This window comes from Scyliorhinus torazame, chromosome 12 (genome assembly GCF_047496885.1).
Source record: "Scyliorhinus torazame isolate Kashiwa2021f chromosome 12, sScyTor2.1, whole genome shotgun sequence".
Taxonomy (NCBI): domain Eukaryota; kingdom Metazoa; phylum Chordata; class Chondrichthyes; order Carcharhiniformes; family Scyliorhinidae; genus Scyliorhinus; species Scyliorhinus torazame.
Window position 1 is genome coordinate 22,311,130 of NC_092718.1, and position 12,465 is coordinate 22,323,594.

Genomic DNA, 12,465 nt, shown 5'->3' on the forward strand with positions numbered 1-12,465 from the left:
TCTGCACTACCAGCCAAGATAGATTGAGCTTGTGTAGGGCATCCCAATTCCTAGCCACCTGTATACCCAGGTACCGAAAGCTCCTCGCCACCCTCTTGAGCGGGAGCTCCCCCAGTCTCTCCTCCTGGCCCCTCGCAAGGATCACAAATAGCTCACTTTTCCCCACGTTCAACTTGTACCCCGAGAAACTCCCGAAGTCCTTTAGGATGCGCATGATCTCCCCCATCCCCTCTAGTGGGTCCGAAATATACAGGAGCAGGTCGTCTGCGTAGAGCGAAACACGATGCTCCTCTTCCCCCCCCCCCCGCCCCGAACCAGCCCCTTTCAGTTTCTTGACGTCCTCAACGCCATGGCCAACGGCTCAATTGCCAGGGCAAATAGCAGCGGGGACAGGGGGCACCCCTGCCTTGTCCCTCGGTGCAGCCAAAAATACACCGACCTCAGTCGGTTCGTGGACACGCTTTCTACGGGGGCCTGGTACAGTTGCTTGACCCACCCTATGTATTCCTCACCAAATCCAAATCTACTTAACGCTTCCCACAGGTACTCCCACTCCACCTGATCAAAGGCTTTCTCATGCATCCATTGTAGCTACTACTTCTGCATCCCCTCCTTCTGAGGGCATCATAATAATATTTAGGAGCCTCCGCACGTTCATGTTCAATTGCCTGCCCTTGACGAACCCTGTCTGATCCTAGTCAATCACCCCCGGGACACAGTCCTCTATTCTGGTGGCCAAGATCTTAGCCAGCAGTTTGGCATCCACATTTAGGAGCGATATCGGCCTGTAGGACGCACACTGCAACGGATCCTTGTCCCGCTTAAGGATGAGCGAGATCGAAGCCCGCGACATCGACGGGGGGGGGGGAGGGTTCCCCTCCCCTTGGTCTTGTTAAAGGTTTTTAGTAGGAGTGGGCTCAGCAGCTCTGAGAATTTCTTGTAGAATTCTACAGGGTAGCCGTCCGGTCCCGGGGCCTTGCCCGACTGCATATTCTCCAAGCCCTTAACTATCTCCTCCAGCTCAATCGGGGCCCCCAATCCCTCCACCAGCTCCTCGTCCACCCTTGGGAACCTCAATCGGTCTATAAATTGCTTCACCCCTTCCCTCCCCTCCGGGGGCTCTGACTCATACAGCTTACAGTAGAACTCCTTGAAGACTTTGTTGATCTCTTCCGGGCTCAGGACCATGTTACCCCCCTTATTCCTAACTCCCCCAATTTCCCTGGCCGCCTCCCTCTTTCGAAGTTGGTGCGTCAACATCCTACTTGCTTTCTCCCCATACTCATATATTGCTCCTTTCACCTTCCTCAGCTGTGCCTCTGCTTTCCCTGTGGTCAGCAGGTCAAACTCCGCCTGCAAACTCCGGCGCTCCTTTAGCAGCCCCTCTTTGGGGGTCTCCGCGTACCTCCTGTCTACCCTGAGTATCTCTCCCCTTAACCTCTCCCTCTCCGCCCTATCCTTCTTCTCTCTGTGGGACCTGATAGAGATTAACTCCCCTCTGATAACTGCCTTCAAGGCCCCCCAGACCGTACTCACTGTTACTTCTCCCGTATCGTTTGTTGTCACATAGTTTTGGATGGTCCTCCTAATCCGCCCACAGACCTCCTCGTCCGCCAACAGTCCCACGTCCAATCTCCAGAGAGGGTTCTGCCCTCTCTCCACCCCCAGTCTCAAGTCCGCCCAGTGCGGAGCATGATCCGAGACCGCAATGGCCGAGCACTCTACCCCCTCCACTCCTGGGATTAGCGCCCTGCTCAACACGAAAAAATCAATCCGAGAGTACACCTTGTGGACGTGGGAGAAGAAAGAGAACTCCTTCGCCCTTGGCCGAGCGAATCTCCACGGATCCACTCCCCCCCATCTGGTCCATGAAACCCCTCAGGACCTTGGCCGCTTCCGGCCTCCTCCCCGACCTGGACTTAGACCGGTCCAGAGCCGGGTCCAGGACTGTGTTGAAGTCCCCGCCCATTATCAAATTGTTTGACTCCAAGTCCGGTATTTTACTCAGCATGCGCCTCATGAATTCCGCGACATTCCAATTTGGGGCATAAACGTTCACTAGCACCACCCGGGCCCCCTGTAGCTTACCACTCACCATAATGTACCTGCCCCCTTTGTCCGCCACAATACTTCCCGCCTCAAATGCCACCCGTTTGCTTACCAGGATTGCGACCCCCCTGGTCTTTGCGCCCAACCCCGAGTGGAACACTTGGCCCACCCATCCCTTCCTCAGTCTAGTTTGGTCAGCGAGTTTTAAGTGCGTCTCCTGTAGCATGGCTACGTTTGCCTTTAATCCCTTTAAGTGCGAGAACACGCGGGCCCTTTTGACCGGCCCGTTTAGGCCCCTTACATTCCACGTGATCAGCCTCGTTGGGGAGTTGACCACCCCCCCCCCCCCCCTGCCGACTAGCCATCTCCTTTTTCCCCCACTCACTCAAGCCCTCCCGCCGGAGGCTCTCCGTCTGTTCCCGAAAGTTGGCTCCCCTTCAGCCAGCAAAGCAGCATCCCCCCCTCCCCCCCCCTCCACCCAACCCCTCAATCCCAATCCCCCATGTCAAGCCCCCGCTTAACACTAACTCTCCCCCCATTGCACTTCCGCAAGTCAGCTGACCCATGCTGACCCCAGCCGCTCCCGCCTCTACCTCCAATCCTACTGTTGTCTCCCTCTTCGGGCCCCCAACCTGCCCTCTCCACAGGGTAAGAGAGAGAGATCCACCTCATTCTTCCCGTGTAACAAGACAAAGAAAACAAAAGGAAAAAAAAAAAGGAAAACAACGAACAAACTCCGGGCATTGCCCCGAACAACGAACGATCCCCCCCCCCCCCCCACCTGGCGAGCTGCCCTAACTGACGGGCCAATCTCCCCCTTCTGCGGCGTGGCTCCGCGAAAGCAGAGAACTGGCAAAGGACCCCGAGGGCAAAAACAAAAAGAGAACGGGACAAACCAACATAACATAGCCCCCTCCAGCCGCCTCCCCAACCCCCATACAACTTACACTCTGCTTCCAATCTTACATTAGGACAGCACCCGGTTACACCTCTTCACCCGGGCATTCCAACAACGTGCAGCTGCCCATTAGTTCAAGTCCAACTTCTCATTCCTAATGAATGTCCACGCCTCGTCCGGCGTATCAAAATAGTGGTGCCGGCCTTGGTACGTGACCCTCAGCCTCGCCGGATGTAGCAGCCAGAACTTCACCCCTTTGTTGTGGGGGGCTGTCTTGGCCCGGTTGAACCCCGCAAGCCTCTTCGCCAGATCTGCTCCCCAGTACTGGTAAATTCGAATCTCACAGTTCTCCCGTTTACTGCTTCGCTCCTTCTTTGCCCACCGCAGGACACGTTCCTTGTCTATGAAGCGGTGGAATCTTATCACCATAGCCCTCGGTGGTTCGTTCGCTCTAGGCTTCCTTGCCAGAACTCTGTCCAGTTCCAGGGGCCGCGGGAAGGCCCCCGCGCCCATCAGCGACCCCAGCATCGTGGTCACAAATGCGCTCGCATCCGACCCCTCCACTCCTTCGGGGAGGCCCAGGATTCGCAGGTTCTGCCTCCTCGACCTATTTTCAAGGTCTTCCAGTTTCTCCTGCCATCTTTTGAGCAGGGCCTCGTGCGCCTCCACCCTGACCGCCAAGCCCAAGATCTCATCCTCACTTTCAGAGACCTTTTTTTCCACCTCTTTGATCGCCTTCTCCTGCATCTTCTGAGTCTCCACCATCCTTTCCATGGAAGCCTTCATGGGGGCCAGCATCTCCATCTTGAGCTCTGTGAAGCAGTTTCTCAGGAACTCCTGCTGCTCCCGCGACCACTGAGCCCATGCCTCCTGGTCCGCGCGGCCGCCATTTTGTTGTTTCGCGTCCGTTCCCCTCGTTTCACCGATCCAGCCTTCTTTGCTGCCCAACTCCTGGTCCACTCCATACAGCGCTGGGGGGAGCCTCACCAGCGTTTGCTGTCCCCCCTGGGGATCGCCGCCAAAGTGCCACTAAAGGTCCGTTAACGGGCCCACATGTCCGATCTCGGCGGGAGCTGTCGAACGTGCGACCTACCCGGGCATGGCCGCAACCGGAAGTCCGTATACATATTAAACATAAAATCGGCATGTATTTGTTAAACTAAGGTGGGAGTGAAGGAGTATTGTATAATAACCCAACTTTTCACGTTTAAATGTTTTTTTACTTGTTGTTAAGACTGTGATTCTGTTCCTCCACGATTCCTAAAAAAAAGTCAAATACAGTCTTTGGAGTCATTTTTGGATCTTCCTGTTTAGTTATAACATCAACTGGGATCGTAATGTTACATAGAATTTACAACACAGAAAACAGGCTATTCCACCATGATGATGTTGCGACACCATACAAGTCCCTTCCCAGCCAACTTCATTTTAATGTATCGCCACTAACCTTTCTTCCTTTCTATCTGATGCGTTAACCCAGCATTCCTTTAACGTATCTATGCTATTCACCTCAACCACTCTTTGGCATGATGAGTTCCACATTCTAACCACTCTCTGGGTAAAGAAAGCAGGTTAAACATGGAGATTCATAATTAAGTTTGACGAACTGGCCACAGAGCAGATAATTAAGGCAACGGGACGCCCCGGTGGGACCCCTTGAGGAAGCAACTAATGAGTAAACCAGTGATCACAATTCCACTTCACATTCCGATGAGGACATGTAGCATCTGCCTTCCCTTCATGAAACTCTGCCTTTCTTTAATTCCTGATCGTGAATTCTCTAATAGATTTACCACTGGCTATCTTATATCTGTGGCTCGATGTTTTGCTTTGCTCCATGAGTGGGGCATTTTTCTAGATCAAGCCCTTTCATAATCTTAACGATCTCTTATCAGGTCACCACTCGGCCTTCTCCTTTCTGGAGAAAAGGGCCTCTTCATACTTTCAAAACTCCCAGTTCTCCCATGTACAATCTCTGCACTGAGGTAGCTGACGACAACATGAAACAAGGTTGGCCTCCGTGTTCTCCAGATACAAGAGAAATCAAGTCAACTGAGGCTCGAACTTTAGATTATTACAGTGCAATCTAATTCTGTTAGCAGGTATACCTGTGGATATTGGGAAAGTCAATGGGGAGATTTAATTTTTCTCATTATGCCTTGTTTTTACTTTATATGTGGATTTACTAATCTGTTACAGAGAAAACCATCGCCCAATATTCAGCTCTGCCCTGGTGCCTCCATATGCCAATGCTTACATTTAGACTCCGGTCAAGAATAAACACTGAAGGGAAATACTACAGGATTGCTGGTGCCCCGGAACACCAATCTAAAATGAGTCTCCATCTTCAGGAGAGGAGGGAATCATATTCTACGATATATTCCTGACTATTAGCATAGTCAAGGAATCTGCACTTATGAATTCATCAAAATTACGCTTGGTAAGATATGACTGTGAGGGTTGACACGAAAAAACGTTTAGCTGATTTGTTCATTCCAGTCTCTGATTACCACCTGAGTGTTGTTCGCTGTCTTGCTCTATCCAGATGACTTTGATGTGTAGTGTTGATCAGAGAACAACGAGTCTTGTAAACTAACAAAACTATTTATTTAACACTACAATTGGATTTGACACATATCCCTAAGAACTAGCAGTTGATTAAACACACATAAACTATACTCATCTAACATCTAACTCATTAACTTCTCTCACTATCTTCAATACTCCTAGCTCAGCTCCTGCCACTTGCTCCAACCTTCTGTCCCACAAGGCTCTGCATCTTCTCTTATATACCTCTGAGACTAGCTCCCTCTAGTGGCTCTCTGTATAAATATATTAACCCTTAGTTTACTGGCATATATGCTAAAATCAGTATTTTACAGAAACTATTTCCCCACAAATACTGATCTTTACCCAAAGTTCTATCCGCTCAGATTCTGGCCCACGAGTGCCAGCCCTCAAGCTCAAAGAAAACGTCTTGCATTACCATGAGGTACTTGATGCAGACAAATTCCATTCAGGTGACTTTGCTGTTCTCAACATTTGACTGCATTGCACCATTTAAGCAACTGAACGTTCGTATCTGCCCCTGTGCCAGTCCAATGCTTTCAATGACGCATCAATGTCTAACCAATCACTGCCCACATCTAAATCTGTTACTCGGGTGACCAGTGGTATCACTTCAATGCGAGACCCCATTAACTCTTTGTTTCCCAAACTCAAGATGCTTTAACTCACTGAACACCGCTAACTACTGATCTACATGCCCAATCCACAGACAACATAATTTTGACATAATGATGGATGACCCTAACATTTTGGATTTGGATTTGTTTATTGTCATGTGAAATGAAATGAAATGAAAATCACTTATTGTCACAAGTAGACTTCAAATGAAGTTACTGTGAAAAGCCCCTAATCGCCACATTCCGGCGCCTGTTCGGGAGGCTGCTACGGGAATTGAACCGTGCTGCTGGCCTGCCTTGGTCTGCTTTCAAAGCCAGCGATTTAGCCCTGTGCTAAACCAGCCCCTGGCCCAAAGGGGAATGGTGTACCGAGGTACAGTGAAAAGTATTTTTCTGTGAGCAGCTCAACAGGTCATTAAGTACATGAAAAGAAAATACATAATAGGGCAACACAAGGTACACAATTTAATACATTAACATTCGTGCGTGTTCTCAGACTTTTGTGTGCGTGTTCTGAGACTTTTGTATTTCCTGCCCGATGGAAGAAGTTGGAAGAGTGAGTAAGCCGGGTGGGAGGGGTCTTTGATTATGCTGCCCGCTTTCCACAGGCAGCGGGAGGTGTAGATGGAGTCAATGGATGGGAGGCAGGTTTGTGTGATGGACTGGGCTGTGTTCACGACTCTCTGAAGTTTCTTGGCGTCTTGGGCCAAGCAGTTACCATACCAGGCTGTGATGCAGGCCAGATAGGATGCTTTCTATGGTGCAACTGTAAAAGTTGGTAAGAGTCAATATGGACATGCTGAATTTCCTTAGTTTCCTGCGGGAGTATATGCGCTGTTGTGCTTTCTTGGTGGTAGCATCGACGTGGGTGGACCAGGGCAGATTTTTGGTGATGTGCACCCCTCGGAATTTGAAACTGTTAACCATCTTCACCTCGGCCCTGTTGATGCAGACAGGGGTGCAGACAGTACTTTGCTTCCTGAAGTCAATGACCAGCTCTTTAGTTTTGCTGGCATTGAGGGATAGATTGTTGTCATTGCACCACTCCACTAGGTTCTCTATCTCCCTCATTGGTGGAGTGGCAGCAGCTTGAAGGAAATTCAAGCCCTGAGGTCTTCCTCCAATAGCTATGCTTCAGGAAGTAATCAAAACCAGCTTGCACTGGGACTGATGGAGTCGCCCTTGAAAACGGGATTTTGCAATCAGTCATTGGGAGAATGGAACCTGTAGTAGAAATAGATGGACAGACAAGAAGCAGTTCCCATGTGCTGTCTGTGGAGCTCCTCCTACAAGTACAGGCCTGTGGGGCTTATTATGGGCTAGGGTTTAGAGAACCCCAAAGTGTATCATGGAGTTCACCTGACCCGCAACTTTTAATAGATTGTGGTATGGGGAGCACACGGCCCACTCTACAGGTGTGGTACAGCAGAAATGGAAAAGTATTTTTTAAAGCAAAACAATGTTTATTCTATGAACTCAAGTTAACCTTTTTAAAACATACAGTGAACATCTTAGCAACCATTAATTCCAATACAACCCCCAAAGAATACAACACTAAGTAATCCTTTAAGCTTTCCTTTTAACATCCATACAACTTAAAACACCTTTTACCAGAAGCACATCAGGTTAAAGTCACTACTGTTATTAGTTTTAAATCACCAGGATCGATTTACAGTCTTTAGATTACAGAGAGAGATTCATACACCTTGTGGCTGTGACTGCAGCTATCCAGCTCTGAAAACGAAACTAAAACACACCCTGCAGCAAACAGCCTAAAACGAAAGTAAAAAGCTGACAGACAGCCCAGCTCCACCCACTCTCTGACATCACTGCAGTAATAAACACCCATTTCTTAAAGGTACTCTCACTACAGATATGTATATACACACCCATTTATAAACACCCATTTCTTAAAGGTACTCTCACATGACCAGCTACAAACATTAGCTGATGTGTCTGAGTGTAAAAACTGTAAAGCTTTCATTTTCAGACCTTTTTGAAACTGGCTCCAATAAGCGTACATCTTGGAGGAAATGGGAGCAAAGCCCTTCACACCAAATTAGGCCAACTTTAATAAGGACAGGGAATCCACGCTGAGTAAAATAAGGAACAAAGTTCATTTACAAGAACGATATGTATGGAATTGGGTAGATCTCCCCTTACTGGCCGACCTCTTATTAGTGATTAACAACATACCCCACCCCTAGCGGAGAGCTCATCCTCTACAAGGAGCATGGGGAAGATAATCATACCCACCCTGTGGGTCCTGTAAGGGGTATTACTACTAACCCTAACCCTATTTGGTTTCAATATGATAAGGAGTAAAGCAAGATAGATTTGCATTTCACCTGCCACAACCTCAGGAACTCCAAAATTGTCTCTAGCCAATGAATTACATCTGAAGTGTGGTCACTGTTTGTAATGTCGGAAACACTGCTGCTTATGTATAAACATAAGTCCTAGGTTATTGTTGCAGATCAAGTTCCTCGGGGTGGTGTCCCTGGCCCAACCATCATCAGCTGCTTCATCTTGGGGGAAACAGTTTGATTATTGTCATTGGACGAGAGTCCAGAGGCGAGGCGAATGCTCTGTGGGACATGGGTTCCAATCTCACAACGGTAGCTGGTGGAATGTAAACTCAATTCGTAAAAGTGGATTATAAAGCTTGTCTCAGTAATGGTAAGCATGAAAACATTCAGCAATTGTTTTAAAAGCCCATCTGGTTCACTAATGTTCTTTAGGGAAGGAAATCTGCCATCCATAGCTGGCCTACATGTGATTCCAGACCCATGGCAATGTGGTTGACTCTTAACTGCTTTCAAGGACCATTAGGAATGGGGAAGAGATGGTGACCATGCGAGTGATGCCCACATTCCAGGAATGAATAATTAAAAAAATTAATGACCTTCCCTCTACGGCCTCTGACCTCAACACTGGAAGTGGGCATGTTTACTATTGACTGAATGATGTTCAGCACCATTCCCAACTCGTCAGATACCAAAGTCGTCCATGTCCATGAGCAGCAAGACTTTGTCAACATTCAGGTTTAGGTTGATGAATAGCAAGTAACATTTGTGCCACACAAGTGCCAGGTAAAGAACCATCTCCAACAAAGATAATCTGACCATCCCTCCTTGACATCAGTGGCATTATCATCAATGTCAACATCCTAGGGGCTACCATTGACCAGAAACTGGACTGGACTAGCCATATAAATACTGCGGCTATAAGAGCAAATCATTATTTTAAAAGGGTGCGAGGGACAGACCATAAATCTATAGGCCAGTCAGTCTGACTTCAATTGTGGGCAAATTATTGGAAACAATTCAGCGAGACAGGATAAATTGTCACTTAGAAGGGTACGGATTGATCAGGGATAGCCAACATGGTTTTGTTAGGGGAAGATTGGGTCTTACTAACTTAAGAGAGTTTTTTGAGGAAGTAACAAGGAGGAATGATGAGGGAAGTGCAGTGGCTGTTGTCAACATGGATTTCAGTAAGGCATTTGACAAGGTCCCATATGGCAGACTGGTCAGAAAAGTGAGATCTCATGGGACACAACTGGCTGGTTGGATCGAAAATTGGCTCAGTGACAGGAATCAAAGGGGAATGGTCAACTGATGTTTTTGCAAAGGGAAAACAGTGGTGGTCCACATGGCTCAGTCTTGGGGCTCTTGCTGTTTATTGTATATATTAAGGATTTAGGCTTAAATGTGAATGGCATAATTGGGAAAAATTGGTTGTGCAATTGATAGTGAAGAAGGTAGCTGTTGACGCCAGAGTTTCAATGCTTTGGTCTGGTGGGCAGAGAAATGGCAAATGGAATTCACCCTGGAAAAGTGTGAGATGATGCCTTGGTGGCGGTGGTAGGTGGGGGGGGGGGGGGGGGGGTTTGCAAACAAACCAAGGGAATACCCAATAAACGGGAGGATATTGACAGGGGTTGAAGAAGTGAGTGATCTTCAAGTGCATCTCCAAAGGTCCATGAAGATGGCAGGACAGGTGGACAAGGTGGTCAGGAAAGCATATGGAATTCTTTCCCTTACTGGGCATTGGATACCAAAGCAGGGATGTAATGATGGAACTATATAAAATGGTGGTTAGGCCACAGCTGGAATTGTGTACAGTTCTGCACTGTAAATTCAATGATAATCTATGATTAATCTAGGACAAAGGTTCGGCACAACATCGTGGGCCGAAGGGCCTGTTCTGTGCTGTATTTTCTATGTTCTATGTTCTATGTTCTGGTCACCACATTACAGAAGGACACCATTGCTCTGGAGAGAGTGCAGAGGAGATTTACAAGAATGTTGTCTGACCTTGAAAATTGCAGCAAGAGGAGAGATTGGATAGGCTAGGTCTTTTTCCCTAAAACAGAGAAGGTTAGAGGGTGACTTAATTGCAGTGTACACAATTATGAGGGGCCTAGACAGAGTAGACAGGGAAGACTTGTTTCCGCAAACTGAGTGATCAATTACTATGGGACATACATTTTAGGTGATTGGCAGAAGGATTAGAGGGAACATGAGGAACAACTTTTTCACCAGAGGGTGGTGGGTGTCTGGAATTCACTACGTAAGTTGATGGTTGAGACCGAAATCCTCAACTCATTGAGAAGCTATGTGGATTTACTGAAGTGCTGGGTGACCACTTTGCAGAACATCTTTGCTCCGTCCACAAGTAGGATCCAAACCTTCCTGTTACTTGCCATTTCAACTCACCGGCCTGCTCTCATATCCACATGTCCGTCCTTGTCCTGCTGCAATGTTCCAGTGAAGCCCAGAGCAAACTAGAGGAACAGCACCTCATCTTCCAATTAGGCATACTGCAGCCTTCCGGATTTTGAGTTCAACAACTTCAGACTGTGAACTCTCTCCTCCACCTTCACCCCATTTTTATTTCTATCAATATATTTTCATTTCTCCCACTGACCCGTTTTTCCCTCACCATTGTCTCCCTTTCCCTCCATCCCACCCAACCCCACTGGGGCCATCTGTTCCCAGTTCCAAGTTGTCCTTTGACACACCGCTTACCTCTATTCTGCCATTAACACATTCTGATCTCTTAATGTACCACTATCAGCCCTCTTCTTCTTAGTCATTGTCACCACCATTCACATTCCCTTTGTCCTTTTGTCCACAACATCTTTGTCAATCTCCACCTATCGCTGGCACTCTATCCAGCCCCACTGTTCCATGCTCCCCCCCCCCACCCCTCCAACTCACAACAGTATAAATTGCATTGTATTTCCAGTTCTCTCCATCTTTGATAAAGAATCACCCAGTCTCGAAACGTTAGCTCCCTTCTCTCTCCACAGATGCTGTCAGACCTGCTGAGATTGGCCAGTATTTTCTGTTTTTGTTTCTTACCTGAAGAATGCCTGGGGCTGCCTCTGGAGTTTGGGATCGAGGCTGCCAGTGACCCAGGTTCGTGAAATGCCACAGCAGCGGGTCAGGGGAGCATCCATCGGGTGGAACTTTCAGCTTCATCGAGGAGGTCAACTTGCAGCCTCAGAGTGTTCCAGGAGATCCGTCTTCTTCTTCAAGAGGTCCATCTTCTTTCTTCAGCGGTGGTTCAGTGACATTGTGTGCCTGTTAAATATGACACCCAGATATGATGGCGTGACGCGTGCAATCAAACCCGCCCCACCACGGAATCCGCCTCTAAACTCTCCGGCTGCATAATTAATGAGGTCGGGGGCTGGAAGAAATGGCATACTTTCCTATTGGCCTCTGCAGTGGAAATATTCCTCATGCCCCGCCCCCACCACAGGAGTTAGACCCACTTGGGAGAATTCTGCTCGGAGATGTTGACAGAAAATTTGTTGATGAGAATTCCAGCAAAGGCAAAGCGAGACTTGCATTTCTGTAACACCTTTCCTGATTTCAGGATGCCCCCAAAATACTTTGCAACCTATGAATTGCTGTTGTAAGTTAGTAAACGTGATAACTAATTTGTGCACAGCAAGCTCCCACAAATTTTTTTTTTGTGAAGTTGGCTGAAGAATAAATATTGTTCAGAACATTGGGAATAACTCCCTGCTCTTTGAAATAATGGCATGGGTCCTTTTATATCCACCTGATAGGGCAGATGGAGCCTCAGTTTAATATCTTTTCCAAAATACAGCACTTCCTGAGTGCAGCATTCCATCAGTACCGCACTGGAGCTTTCGCCCGGATTACAGTTTTTGTATTGGGCCGAGAACCCACCAGCTTCTAGGCAAGGGAGCTACTGAATGAGCCATGGCTGTCACAGTGCAGGACATTAATAAGTAGGGAAAGAATAGGGGGTGTGTAGGATGTAAATTCTATCTATTAGTTAATTGAATTCAGG

The 12,465-nt window shown here is 47.9% G+C and overlaps 1 long non-coding RNA gene across 1 annotated transcript in view; it reads left to right on the plus strand.

The window, feature by feature from the left end:
* The window catches only part of LOC140387431 (uncharacterized), a 76,140-nt gene extending 63,991 nt beyond the window's left edge, over window positions 1-12,149 (plus strand). The window contains exons 3-4 of the long non-coding RNA XR_011933862.1: window positions 5,147-5,387; window positions 11,450-12,149. This is a non-coding gene — a long non-coding RNA (uncharacterized lncRNA). The remainder of the gene's footprint in view (window positions 1-5,146; window positions 5,388-11,449) is intronic.
* Window positions 12,150-12,465: the final 316 nt, after the last annotated feature.